General features: G+C 41.0%; 1 protein-coding gene across 2 annotated transcripts in view; it reads right to left on the reverse strand.

The window, feature by feature from the left end:
* Smad4 (SMAD family member 4) overlaps positions 1-14,972 on the reverse strand; it is a 76,684-nt gene extending 61,712 nt beyond the window's left edge. Inside the window, exon 1 of one of the 2 annotated variants that reach the window (XM_028864721.2) lies at positions 14,879-14,972. The gene's annotated coding sequence lies outside the window, so the exon portion shown is untranslated. The remainder of the gene's footprint in view (positions 1-14,878) is intronic. The other variant, XM_028864719.2, reaches the window with a different exon arrangement.
* Between the last annotated feature and the right edge of the window lie 436 nt (positions 14,973-15,408).

Below are 15,408 nucleotides of genomic sequence, written 5' to 3' on the forward strand. Positions count from 1 at the left end.
TCACCATAGTCAGATGTCTCTGTCATTTCTAGAATTTTGGAAGTTGCTTGCAATGCACTACCTGTTTACTCAGATAATATCCTTCTGGTGTCTTTGATGGAGTTGGAGACTAGATAGTTATAGTTTTCCTTAGTTATGATAAAAGATAAATTAGATATGAAACTTTAGACTCACAAAGATAGGATAGAGTATTTAACTGTACCACATACAGATAGATATTGTTAATTCTTGCTTAATATCTGTCTTATGTAATTTTACTATGTTAAAATGAAAACCTTCCTTTGTGATAAGACAGAAAGGGAGAAGCGCTGTAGAATGGTCTTTCTGTATGCTGTGAATATGTTGCTACCATTTGGCTAATAAAGAAGCCACTATGGCCTATGGGAAGGCAGAATAGAGCCAGGTGGGGATAACAGGCAGAGAGACAAGGAGAAGGCCGAGAGCCAGAGGAGATGTTGAGCACTGCTGGGGGAGCAAGATGTAACGGAACACGGGTAATGCCACAAAGCTATGTGGCAAAGCATAGATTAATAGAAACGGGTTAATTTAAGATGTAATAGCTAGCTAGCAAGAAGCCTGAGCCACAGACCAAACAGTTTGTTATTACTATTAAGCCTTTGAGTGATTATTTTACAAGTTGCTACGTGCCAGGTGGGACCCAGTAAGTCAAAACCAATCAAACCTTTTCCTTGATAAGAGTCGAAGAAAGGGAAGAGGGATTATATAAGCAAAGGAGGGTCAAGATCATGATGGGGAAATCTACAGAGACAACTGAACAAAGTTCGTGGGAACTGATGAACTTTAGCCCAACAGCTGTGGAGCATGCATGGGACTGGACTAGGCCCTCTGCATTTGGGAGACAGTTGTGTAGCTTGGTCTGTTTGAGGGGCCCCTGACAGTGGGATCAGGATCTAACCCTGGTGCATGAGCTGGCTTTCTGGATCCCATTACCCATGGTTGGACACCTTGCTCAGCCTTGATGCGGGGGGGGGGGGGGGGGGGTTGGGGGGGTTGGTCCTGCCTCAACTGAATGTACCAGGCTTTGCTGCCCTCCCATGGGAGGGAGGACTTACCCTTTTGGAGGGGGGGATAGGAGGTGTGCCAGGAGAGGGGAAGGTAGGGGAGGTGGGGATGAGAAGGGGATCTGTGGTTGATATGTAAAATGAATTAAAAAAAGTTTTTAAATTAAAAAAAAAAAGAATTGCCATGATCATGGTGTCTCTTCACAGCAACAGAACTGACTGAGACACCTGTGGACTGAGACTGAACTAGTCATCTTCGCCATTATATACCCATTCCTAAAACAGGTTAAGTCCCACATATTGCCCAACAAGTACAATTCTGTGTTTCGTATGCTTAACTCATAGTATTTCTTTGGCCTAAAACATTCACCACCATTTTAACCACTCAATAATTAAGCCCTAGGCTTCCTCTCAAATTACAGCTTAAATATTTTCATTGCCCCCAGAGTTTCCCCTAAGTTGTCACCTTGCCTCTCAATTCCAGAGAATTACTTCCCTAACGTTTGTGGGGTTTACTGTGTTACTTGACTCCCCTCCCTCAAATTTAAGGCACATCAAATTACAGTAATTTCACTGTATTTGTCTCTCAGTTCTAAGAGTCCATTAGCAATAACACCACAAATTTAGGTCAAGAAAAAAAGTCAGTGTCTCACCTTAGAAATTCCCAACATCATGCAGTTCCTGACTAGGGTGGTTTGAATAAGAATGACCCAGTACACTCTTATGTTTGAATACTTGGTCCCCAACTGTTGGAACTGTTTGGTAAGGACCAGGAGGAATGATGACCTTGTTGGAGGAGGTGTGTCACTGGGGATGGGCCATCAGGTTTCCACTCAGTGCTCTCTAACTCCCCCACAACCCCCCTCCCTGCCCCTGCCTTGTGGCTGTTGTCTCAACATGTAAGTTTTCAGTTACTGCTTCAGTGCTTTGCCTGCCTGCCTGCCTGCTCCTCACCATGATTGTTCTGGACTCACCTTCTGAATTGTAAGCAAGCCCCCAATTAAATGCTTTCTTTTCTAAGCTGCCTTGGTCATGGTGCTTTGGCACAGCAGTAAAAAAAATAACTAAAACACCAACATCTACCAAGCATCTCTAGACTGACTATACAATTTTTATTCTGTGCAACTGTCTTAGGACAAATTTACGCTCGCAAATAAGCTTATTTGTATTCCACAATTAGTGTAAATTTGTACCAATGTATAATTTAAGTATTTGCATCTATTTCTCCACAGTGTCAATATTGAAAGTCATTCTTTATTAAACTTAGGCTGTTTGGAACCTGACAGTATTGCAAAGGCTGTTTTAATTGTAAGTTTCTTTGAATACAAAAATAAAATAAGTTTTCTTAAAAATAGCCTTCTCATATCTTAGATTTTGTTGTATTCTTTGGATCATAAAGATCTTAAATATAAGTTAGAAGTTTCTTACAAGAAAAAAAAATCAGCAGGGATATATAAATGTATTACTATATTATATGGCTTTGGATTATAGAAATGTTATAGAGGTGGGCAAATACAGACATAAATAAAGCTGTATGTTCCAATTAAAGTTCCAGCAACATAAATGGTCTCTTTAAATGGTCCCATCTATAAAATGGGCACAATATCTGTCCTGCCCACCCTATAGACAACTTGAGTAATAAAAGGCAACAATGTATATAAAAGCAAAGTAGGAGTCATAATTGAGTAAAGCAGCATATCTACACTTACAAAGCTCTAGATACAAACTAGTAGGCACGTATCAGAAAGTACTATCTAAGACCCAAATCCCATTTCTGTAACAACCTATGGCACCTCATTGAAATTAAAAATGCAACGTATACATTTTAAGAAATCCAACTATGTCCTAACTTTGGAGGAAAAGACTCACATAGTAAAATCTGTGTTTCGATGTATGGCATACCAATCAGAAAGTGTAAATAAAGAAGTTAAGGGCCCAGAATGTAGCTCAGCAGAATATACTTTTAGCATGGGTTAAACTCTGGAACCCAATTTTTTTTTTAAAGGAGTTAGGATGCTTGTATTTTATGTAGTCTCACAAACACGACAGTTACATATCCAGACTTTTTAAGACAAACATTATGTTGGCAATGCTGGTAACACTGATTTTTCTCAAATGACGAAGAGATAAAGCTCCAAAGAAAAAGCTTCAATTACAAGACATTTAATTGCTAGACTTGGACTATACACTAATTATGTGAATTTTTAGGACATTTTCAATTCTTGTGAGATGCAAAGGTAACTCTTCACTGCCTCTTTCAGAATGCTATCTCTTAGAGCCCACCTCCAAGGACCTCTCGCAAAAATCTCTACAACATCCTTAAAGAGCACAGCTAACTTGGTAAGAGCTACTGACTCTGTCTGGATGCAGTGGTGCACATCAGTGGCCCCAGCAAAGACGGAAAACCACCTGACCACAGTTTCTCAAACTGTAAGTTATGATCCCATCTGGGGAGGCTGTAATTAAATGTGGAAGTCACACACACAAGTAAGACGTTTCTGAACTCACAGAAAACAAGTACTAACCCCAGGTTGTTTCTGGTGGTGCTTCCCCACACTCAACGTGACTTCACTGCAGCCAGACTCCAGACTACTTGGTTACAAACTGCCCGTGGTATTCTTACTGCAGTCCCCAGCTCTAACTTAAGATTTTCCTACCAGCATTCTTCAGCATGTATCAAGTTAGTGTGACTTTGGATTATGTTATATTAGAATGTTAGATTTTAAAAACTGTCATTTAAGTGGCTGACCTGAGTTTCATTTTCTCTTACTTGCTTAATGAATTTGGGTTTGGGATTAGGACTAAAGTTCCAACAATTCTGAAATGGCCCTAAATATGCTTCTTCTACCTTGTACTGTATATGCATGTGAAGCAGTATTCTCAGCACTGATGTTCACAAAATCAAAATACTGACCAATTCTGGAAAATACTGAAGATGTTCTAAGTCTGGCAGCATCAAATATTCAGCAAAGATTTAATTCTTTTTTTTTTTTTTTTTTTTTTTTTTTTTTTTGGTTTTTCAAGACAGGGTTTCTCTGTGTAGCTTTGCGCCTTTCGTGGATCTCGCTCTCTAGACCAGGCTGGCCTGGAACTCACAAAGATCCACCTGGCTCTGCCTCCCAAGGCTGGGATTAAAGGTGTGTGCCACCACCACCGGGCACAGATTTAATTCTTTATGTAAAAAAAAATTAACAAACGCATTCATCCTATCAGTATGCATTTACTTTGACCTTCAATGAATGATAAAAATTTATGTATAGCAAAGACTTTTTAAATAAATTATACTTTATCAGTAAATGTTTGACTTGTATATTTTATTTTATGTGCTTATATACCCAAGTCAAATAAAAATGTCATGAATATGAAAAGTTTAAAAAGCCTGACCTGGGCAACAGAGCAAGATTTCAACTCAGAAAAAAATTTTTTTAAAAAGGTTATTTTTTATTTATTTATTTATTTTTTAGGTTTTTTTTTTTTGGGGGGGGGTGTTTTTTGAGACAAATTTCTCTTAGCTATCCTGGCACTCACTCTGTAGACAAGACTGGCCTCAAACTCAGAGACTTGCCTGCCTCTGCCTCCTCAGTGCTGGATCTAGTGTTTGAGGTACTGGTGAAACATGTACCTATGTTGTATGAAGTACTGGGTTCATCCCCTAGAGCATGTGTGTGTACACAACACATCTAGAAAACCCAAGCATATTATCAAATGAGTAAGAACTAAAAAGAAGTATGAAAGTGAATGGAGAAACAAAGAAAGTTCCTATCTTGATAAAATGCAGAAGTCAAGTTAGAAGGGGCTTTTATTTTGTTACATTTATAACCAACTCCCCAAATACCTACAGTTCACAGATTTATTTTGTTGAAGCTCTTCATTCCTCACCAATTATGTGGTGGTACTACCTACTGATCAAATATTTTAGAGACTGACAGCAGCACTATCTTTCCATGTAAGAAGCTGGAGAAGAGAAAGGACAACTCACACGTTATCTTTTAAAAGTTATTACTTATCCTTGCCTTTGATTGGCCAAAGTCACATGGCCATACCAGTGATTCCCAACAGGGAAATTAGTCTCATACGGGATGTCTAGCAATGTCTAGAGAAATGTTTGGTCTCTGGTCATAACACCCCGAACCCACCTGATATCTGATATCAGAAGACAAGCAGGGTCAGGCCTGGTTAGTATTAGTTGGGAGTAATTTTTGATGGTCACAGATGAAAGGAGAAGGTGAAACGCAGAGTACTAGTGATTGTCTAATAGTAAAGGGTAGGCCATTGCTAAACATCCTTCAAAAGAGTAAAACAAAACCACCCAGTCCAAAATGATAAGTTTCTGGGCTAAGGAAGCTAGGCTATCATAAATTTCAAGGAGATGGAGTTCTAAAAGGGAAAAAGAAGCTAATTCTATCACATGCCAGGATACATCAGAATACTTGGTAGAATAGCACTGTCTGCACACATCAAAATGGAACTGCCAGGCTAAACGGGAATGGGGGAACAGGAAAAAAAGGCAGTGAAATAAGAGTCAAATATTTTGTCTAGAGCAGGCTTATATTAGGAAAGAGGAGGAATAACAGCAGCAGATTGTAGAAAAGGGACTTCAAGAGCAGAGTATGTAATTCCACGGAAGCATCAGCACCAGGTTCGGGGAGAGGTGAGAAGGGACAAAGAGAACTGTAGTACATACATCAAGCATGTAATTTTCTAGAAGCTGTGTGTTTAGTAAGTGATTATGGAAGTATGGAAGTGTTTCTTAAAAAGATCAAGGTTTGCTTTTTTGCAGAGGGGGTGGTGCTGGCTTAGTGAAATGTAACTAGGAAGAAATTCTAAACATAAGCTTCACAAGCAAGTGAAACAATTGTTCAGGCTTAACTCCCTGTAAGGAGTTACAGCCTAGATGTTACACTGATAGCTGCGATTCCTCTGAGGGTAGCTAGAGGACGTCCAAAAGCATGAAGTATTAAGAATACAACAAAAAGCATTTATACAGTAACTTCTGGGTGAACTATGTGAGACGATAGGGACATGTGCTTTTGCTTACTCAAAGGCTTAGATATAAATGTTTTTCATGACACCAACTTTAAATTAAATAATCTTATTTTAAAATTAGCATGTTCTGAAGCTAGGCGTGATGGATCATGCATATATGTAATCTCAGCACTTGGGAAGCTGAGGCAGAAGGATTGCCATAAATGCAAAGCCAGTCTGGGCTACAAAATAAGCTCTTGTCTCAGGGGAAAAAAAATTCAACAGCTTCTGTTTAGTAAATTAAAGCTGTAGTTAAACATGGGGCACACACCTGTAATCCCAAGCCTCGGGAGTTTAAGGCAGAAGCAGTGCAAGTTCACAGCCAACCTGGGCTACACAGAGAGACCCTGATTAAATACCCTGTTTAAAAAGCACCAATCAATACTACAGGTGGCATCTACTTCACGTGCCAGCATACACTTCTTCTTTTGCAATGGTAACCTGATCTTCCAGGAAAAAATCTTATTTAGGCAGGTGAGACCATTCCCAGCCAGAGTATACAGAACCAAACCATGGCCACACTGTCACCCAAGGGATGGAAAGAGTCCAAGCCAGTGACATAACTTCTGAAGGAAAATGATGAGGGATGCTAGAAAGGAAAACAAACCCTTCTGAAGGCTAGGAATGAGCTTCGTCAACTGTGTCTGCTTAGACGGTCTGCCTAGCCAGATCCCTGGCTTGATCCCCAGGACCACATAAGCCAGGTATTGTAGCCTATGCCTAAAATCCTGACAGTGGAGAGCTGGAGACAGGCCACACACTTGAAATCCATGAGACCCTCTCTAAAAGCGGGGAGGGCAGTCCCTGGTATGCTGGACCTAATGCTGAGAATAGTTAACCTGGGAATTTAACAGAAAAAAAAAAAAAAACAGAAAGTCAAATCTAAAAGACAATGTTGACAATACTGATTGAGATCCTAAATCCAGCCAAAGAAGTCCCTTCTTATCTGTATTTGACTGTTACATGTTCCTGAATATTCAAGAACTGAACAAAATTTACATTAGTAACCATCTCAGAAATATCAAGATAAGCCAAAACATACAAATAATATATCCCATTGGTTTCCTGGTAAAAATGCAGAACTAGTTACTTTAAAACTGCACCTGTCAAACTGTTTTCTGATTCCCTTTGTTCATATATTTGACTATTTTCTGACACTAATTTCTTAATATGAATATTTATCATATTACAAATTAAAACAAGTAAAATTTTAAGTAAATTTTAATTAGTTTTCAACAGGCCCACTAGTGTTAACCTAAATAACTTTTATAAAAGATAATCTTTTCTAGAACACAAAGTCAGTAGTAAGAGTGACACTATTTTACATCCATTCAAATTTCTTTACTGTCTAGATTAACAGAAGACAGCTGGATTCTCCTGCCTTCCTTAGTACTCAATCTGCTGTAGATTTTAAAGTGCAGGAAGAAAATGTGACACAAATATATATAATTAAAAAAATACTTTAATAAGCCTTCTCAGATAATAATGGATATTCATCTTTTATTCAATGCCAAAATGCAACAAATGGAGATTGCTTAAGGTTATTATGTGGAATCTGAACTCTGAGATTCTAGGTTTGTTGTATAAAAACCCACAGGTTGGAGCTGGGGAGGTAGCTCAGCCAGTGAACAAGCATAAGGACCTGAGTTTGAACCCCAAACTCATACCAAAGGAAAAAAAAATTAGGCATGGTAGCCATGCTTCTGATACCAATGTTGGGAAGTAAAAACAGACAGATCTCTGAAGCCGAGTAAGAAAACAAACTCAAGAAAACAAAAACCAAAGTGGACCCCCCCACACACACACACACAGTACACAGGAGCACCTACTGCACACCCACACATCAATCTCTCTACATCTTATTCTAGAAAGATTTTATAACATTAAGAATTGGTCATCTAGGAAAACACTGGTTCAGTGAGTTATTCAGATTTTCCAAATGCTGAACCATTTCCTTACAGAATATTTAATTACTTGCTTCTGTTGTTTTGATACATGGTCAAACCGTAATCCAGGCTGTCATAGAACTCACTACGTAACCAGAGTGGCCTCAAACCCACCCTGATCTTCTTGCCTCGGTCTCCCACATGCTAGGATTACAGGCACAACAACGTTAGGGTAGAAGAATACATGTGTTTTTAAAAAACACATTCATTCCTCAAAAATCACCAACAATCTCACTAGAACAAAGTATTAGGAAACTGGTAAACTCATGCTGACAGACCCAGGTTTTCTAAAACTCGAATTTCCATTTGAAAGAGTCCACTTTATTGCCTACAACTAAGTTACTTTCCTTAAAGTGGTGGGCTCTTTTCATCCACTTTCACCAAATACCTGGGGCTAAATGACGAGAGTGTAGCTACAGGCACTCTGTGAAATAAAAATAAAAATGATACATTTCAAAGGCAGCATCCAGCTCAGTCAAAAAAAGTGGTTTTCCTAGACATGAGTAGTGTACCTGAACTTGTAAAAATAAAATGCTCCATATACACTTCCTATTTAATCACACAAAATAAAGACTCCTTAAAAGCTAAAACTTCTTCACCAAGGGCATTCCTAAGTGAAACTGCAATTTTCTTTCAAATGCTGAACATATATTTGGATGTGAAAAACACAAAGAAATTGTCTTAATTAATTCATGCCAAGGAGCCACAAGTCTACCAAGTACCATTTCTGGCCATAGTACAGACGGACACGGGGAAAGACCAAATAATGCCTCCGACCTATTATGAAAATTATTTTGAGCTCAAGACCTCTTTAATAAAAGGATCGTGGGGCTTCCCAGAAGTCCACAGAGCATTATTTTGGGAACCACTGCTTCAAAAGATTGGAAAGGAAGCTGAATTTTAATACCTGGCAACTGGGAAGAGGACTGCAAGGGATGCCACAGGAGTTCAAGGGAGCTCCAGCAGGTGAAGGCCTCCCTTTAAAAGTCAAAGTCAGAAGGGCTGTCAGTTCTACAAAGAACTGGTCTAACTGACAGATTTCCAAAACTATAGTCAAGCAAATTACAACACCATAAATACATCTAACTAAAAAGTCTAATGACAAAGTGGGGTTTGTTTCTTTTTAATAATTATCAGCATTGTTTCAATATCTACACACATAAAATTATTCTTTCAACTGCATCTTTTTGTGGTTTTTTGTTTTGAAAAAGGATTTCACAATGCAGCCTTGGCTGGCATAAAACTCAGAGAGATCCTCCTGCCTCTGCTTCTCAAATGCTGAGGTTAAAGACTATATCACCATGCCAGTCTTCAACTGATCTTAACAGGGTCTGTAACATTAGATGCACTTAGTGTCCTAACAATTCCTGGATCAGTCAGCTCATTAAACACTAGTTCTGTAAGCCTTTCACCAAATGGTTCAACTAATACAATTACTGTCCACCACATTAACTTCTCTAGAATTAACTAGTCAGCCAGTTACCACTAATGAATAGCCTTAATTCAGTTCCAAATTTATGAATATATTTTGAAGCCAGGTGTGGGGCACAAGTGTGTAATCCCAGTACTCAAGAAGCTGAGGATGACCTGAAATTCAAGGCTAAGTGGTAAGACCTTGTCTGAAAACATACACATGCTCACAAACACAAGCACACATATATATACACATTTAACCTGAGAAAGCCCTAACTGTATATATTCATCCATATGTATAGAAATCATACCTTACTAGGAGAGCAATTACTTATTGGTAGTCCTGTTTAATCATAAGAGCTCCATTCAAAACATGTAAATTAGAATGATAGGTTCTAAATAAAACACTCCAAAGTATTGATGATCAAAAGGTATAAACAGGCTGGGCGGTGGTGGCACACGCCTTTAATCCCAGCACTCGGGAGGCAGAGACAGGCGGATCTTTTTGAGTTCAAGGCCAGCCTGGTCTACAAAGTGAGTTCCAGGAAAGGCACAAAGCTACACAGAGAAACCCTGTCTCGAAAAACAAAACAAATCAAAAAGACAAACAAACAAACAAACAAAAAGGTATAAACAATTCAGAAATAAGAATAAGCAGTATGAATAACCAAAACCCTCACAATCAAGGGGGGATTTTTTTCCTAATAGCTATTCCCATGCCTCCTCCATTCTATTCCCACTCTGAATTGAATGGGTGCGTGCGTGCGTGCGTGCGTGCGTGCGTGCGTGCTGGAGTTAGAGAGAGGAAAAAAACAGTTATATTTTTATAAATAGTTCTTCCACAGACAAGAGATGCAGCTAACTTTGCAGACCAGCACTCTGGAGCAACCTGAGGTGGAGTAACTGAGTAGAGGGCTGGAGGAGCAGCCCAGCGGCACAGCACTAGTCTACCCAAATGTGAGGCCCTAAATTCAATCAGCAGCAGCAAGGAAAAACATAACAAGAGAACATGTGCCCAAACGATCTCTCTGCAGAACTGCCAACTAGTTGGGCTAGTTGAGCAACTTTCTCACAGTGCATAAATTAAACCCCCAACTGTACAGGTTTAATCAATGCAACTTTCCTCTACAGGACCAGTGAAGTGAAAACCATACAACTTCCAAACACTTCTAACCCCTAAAAATGACTAAATTCTAGGACTGAAGAAATGGCTAAACAGTTTTAAGAGCACACACTGTCTCTTCTAAAGATGTTGGAGTTTGGTTCTCAGCACCCATTTTGGGAATGTGGCTTCCTTAGTCACCTATACAGAGGCACACACATGGGTGTAGTTAAAAATGAGGGGCTGGAGGTGTGGCTCAGAGGTTAAGAGCACTGGTTGTTCTTCCAGAGGACCCGGGTTCAATTCACAGCACCCACACAGTTGCCTCCAGAGACTCCAGGTATGCAAGGGGTGCTGTCAGACAAGTAGGCAAAACACCCACAGACATAAAGTATTTTCTAATTAATAAAAATAAATCTTTAAAAAAGAAATCGAATTTCATTGGTGTTTAGTTGCTAATTTAAAAAAACAATTTCATGGTCATAAAAAAATGCAGCTTCCTAAAACTTGTTACTAAACAATACAAATAAGTTGAAAAATAAGGAAAAGGGGGGTGGAGCAAGAAGAGGTTGGGAGGAGGAGGAAGGCGGAGATTTAAAAGCAAAACAAACACGGCAATACCTTCAAAAGATCACTAAAGTAAATCTGCAATGGTTACCTTCTGCATGAATGTACTACTGCATTAAAAAGAATGTAAAGCCGAACTGTGCATGGGCTCACAGGCCTGTAATCACATTACTCGGTAGGCAGAGGCAGCAGGATCAAGTTCAAGATCAGCCACAGCTGCATAGTGAGACCCTGTCCACAAAACCAACAAAAGAGAGAAAGGACTGTAAAATCAACAATGAAACAAACAGGTTAAATAAAAGGACCCTCTGGCTCAGCTACTGTGGTTTTTCTAAGCTGGCTACACAGCCCAGTGCAACCCAATCAAAATTTCTGTGGGCATCACTGTTTGAAAAGCTCTCCAAGAAATTTCATTGTTCAAGTAAGATTGAAAAATCACTGCCCCTAAACCTTGGAATTTAAAAAACAGTAAAGAGCACTGGGAGGGCATAGCTCAGTAGCAGGACACTTGCCCAACATTCATGAGGCCTAAGCTCTAACCCTAGCAACAGTGGAGGCCTAGAGCAATATTTAAAAAAAGGGGGGGGGGGGCAACAAGTTTTCCAAACTGGGGGAAAAAATCCTATTTAAGGTATGAATAATAAAATGCAGTCCTTGCATTGAAAGAGACTTAGAATCAACTTCAAATTAATTAATACAAGTAAATACAATCATCTCTAGTAACTGTCTAACCTTATAAACTTTATCAATTATGAGGTTCAATTATAATCAAGCATCTGATCACTACCATTTTAGTTTTACATAAATAAACACCACCTAGTCCTTAACCATCTTAGGCCTCATTCACTTTCATATTTAAATAAATCTTCCTGGATGCCAATCACACCATGGAACAGTGTCAAGGTGACACAGTCTGAAATATCTTGTTTCTGAGAAATTGGTATTCAGCCAAAACTTCCATTACCAAAATTACACATTCTAAAATACAAGGGAAAAAAATGCAACAATTCTAAATGTGACTCATTAGCATAAGCTGAGGATATTAAGATGCCCCCAGTATCATAACAAAAGTAGCTCAAATGCATGCTATCTACACTTATGTATCAGTTATCTCAATGTCTCACCTTAAGCAAGTGAATCGTCATCAACTAATGGGAAAAAAACAAAACAAACCTCTAAATAACTTGAGAAAACTATACTGAATGTGACATTCGGGTCTAACTCCTTTAACTTTCATTTAGCACAGAAAACAATGAGACCATTTAGTCAGGTTAGTTTTATACACGGTTAAGGGTTCACCTGAATCACTCTTCCTCTTGGCTTTAAGGAAATACAGTGGAGGGTGGGGGGTGTCCAACTATACAATGAAGCACTGAAAAGGCTATTAAAGATGTTTAAAGAGACATTCACTCTGGATGAATGAAAAAGAAAAGGAAAACAAAAACCTAGGCATCAGCTGGGTGGGAACAAAACAGAACTGAAATAGGTAAGATTTTTAACACCAGAAAAGAATGTTCTCACCAAAAGAGGTAAAATTTTAAACAAGCCCAAATATGCATTTTAAATTTAACCAACTCTTAAGACTCTACAGAGTTAATTGCCCTAGTAGAGGTCCCAGTCATGAACAGCTCAATTAGAATAGTGTGTACCAGTGTTACTATTAACTCTGGCTCAATCAGAAAAAAAATGGGTTCTAATTGCGCTGGGGTGTGATTGGTCTGCATACATTAGTTTAATACTTCTTAATTCTGTGTGTGTGTGTGTGTGTGTGTGTGTGTGTGTGTGTGTGTGTGTGTAAGTGAAGGGGAATCCAGAGACAAAAAAATCACAAACAGAAATACTTCAACTAACATAGCTTAAATGAAACAGTGGTTTTAGGAAAAATGAGATCTGTAACCAGTATAAGCAGAACTATTTCAAGAGCAAAGCCACCAGGAAAGTTCAGGTCCATATAAAACTTATTCCAAATTACTCTCATGGACTTGCTTAGCATAAATTTTCATTAATTCTGTAAACACAATTTTAATTCTTCCCTTCAACTTAAGATTTACGACGGAAGCAGTTAATCAAAAGTATGAACTACTTTTTAAAAATGTGTGTGTGTGTGTGTGTGTGTGTAATACCTCTTTAAGGCAAACTCACTCAAAAGCCTAGAAAGCAAAGAAAAAAAATCACTTGTATTACTACAATGTTATGTCAATTCTCTTCAGAAAGGTTTTAATTCCAGCAATTTAAGCCTATATAATTCACATCAAGATCTGAAGCTACTTCAAGTCATGGGTATTAGTCTGCTTCTGTGCATGTTGGTAACCAACCAGTTTACTGAAGAAATCAAACTCACGAGCACGTGAGCACCTTGTCCCAATCTTGTACTCCAGCTCGTAAGAGACTGAGAAAGTATAGTTAGGAGTCCAAGGAGAGAGGAGTACGAAGCCACAGAGACTCACAACAGTATTATGGACGAAGCATTAGGGAGAAATTGTATTTTTTAAAATATTATACCAACAATTTACACTTCGAAATAGCATGTGCTAATCCTATCAGATCTTACCAACAGAGACAAGAGTCTACAACAGTAGGGAAAAGTTAAACATCCTATGCTACGTTTCAACTGCACGTACTTTAGGTCCTAAATACAAGGTATATTCATGAAATCTATAATAAAAATTATTCAATGCAGTGTTTAAAATCTAATTACTTTGTGGAATTTATACATTTCTGTACTATCGATTAAGATTCTACACGGCTTTCGCCTTTCAGCATAAAGTCCTGAATCTAATTCTTAAAACGTTCAAATAATCAAGCTGCTACTGCGAGGAAAAGGATGCTAAATCTGGCAAAAGTCAAAGATTGTTAAAAAATTAACCGAGATTACAAGCCTGCAGAACACGAATTCAGGGTGCTTTAAATAACTCGTTCTTTCATCTCGTTACTTTATTTCTAAGTAAGTGACAATTCCACCTTACCACCTTAAATTATCAAAATCTGATGGCACTAAAAAAGTAATTTTAAAATGAATTACCTGAAAAAAAAAAACTTTAAAAAATTTAAAGTTTACTCCGGCTTTCGTGGGGGCAGTGGGGCGGAGCTATCAATCAACGGGGCTTTTTAAAGCCTCCCAACTCGCAAAGGAACCTTTCAAGTTAACTAAACACGCCCATGTCTTTGAAAATCTGGCTTGAGAAATCATAACAGCAGTTTGGGGTGCTGAAGCCAACGCCCTCCACCCTCCACCAATTTCACGCTCTGTGCATGTAGCCCTAACAATAAAATAAACTACGCCTTTTATTAGGAGACACGTTTTATTAGGGGAGGGAGTTGGTGCAGTTAGGCGCTAAGAATGTTTCCCGCATGCCGCCATCACCCACAATACCCAAAAAGTAAACAAATCAAAGCTACAAACGTAAACTGAAAGGACACAACCAGGAAGAGAAAGTGGGGACAAAGAGAAAACAAACACTTGCTGGGGGGGAAAGGCACGAGGACGGACGGACCAGGGGCACCCGGGACACAACGCACTCCCGGCGGCCCGACGCGACGGCCCGGGCCGCGGCCAAACTCCTCCCGAACAACAAAGAGCGGCGGCGCGAACGGCGCTCGAGTCCCCGGGAACGGCGCGCCTAACTGCGAGCGGAGTTGGGGCCCCGGGACCCGCGGGCGAGCACGCGGAGCTGGGGCGCGCGGGGGGCGACCCACCCGAGCCTCGCCGGGCCCGCGCTCGCGCCGGCCGCCGCGGGAGCCCGCCCCGGGGCGGGGAAGGGGCGCGGGCGCCGAGGCCCGGGCAGGGGAGGACCGCGCGTTACCTGGGCTCCGCGCCGCGCCGTCGCTTGCCGGGTCCCGCCCGCGGCGTCCGGCCCAGGCGGCCCCTCTCCCCGCCGCGCCGCGCCGCGGGCCGCGGACCGCGCGGGCCGGGCCGCTGGAGCTCCGGAGCCGCCCCGCCACGGGGGGCCTCGCTCGCGGACGCCGGCTCCCGTCACGCGCTCCCGCCCCGGGGACGGCCGCGGAGCCGCCGAGCGCCACGCGGGAAGGGCCTCCCGAGGACGGCGGGCGGGCGCAAGCACGGGCTCCGCCACCCGAGCCGCTCCGTTACCGCAGCGGCGACGACGACCGGGGCCGTGTTGTTGCTGCCAACTTGTCGGAAGGACACTGAGCATGCGCGCGCGGAGACCACATCCGGGTAATTTCAGGGTTTGGCCCTTTTCCCCCCCCGCAGCGCTCCTTTCTCCCGGCTGCCCCCGCCTCCCGCCCCGATCGGGGAGGGTCCCAGTGCGCAGGCGCCCGCGGGCAGCAGCGGGCTGCGCGCTGCCCTAGTCCCGGCCAGGGCCGGCCCAGG

Source organism: Peromyscus leucopus, chromosome 19 (assembly GCF_004664715.2).
Source record: "Peromyscus leucopus breed LL Stock chromosome 19, UCI_PerLeu_2.1, whole genome shotgun sequence".
In the NCBI taxonomy this organism is placed as follows: domain Eukaryota; kingdom Metazoa; phylum Chordata; class Mammalia; order Rodentia; family Cricetidae; genus Peromyscus; species Peromyscus leucopus.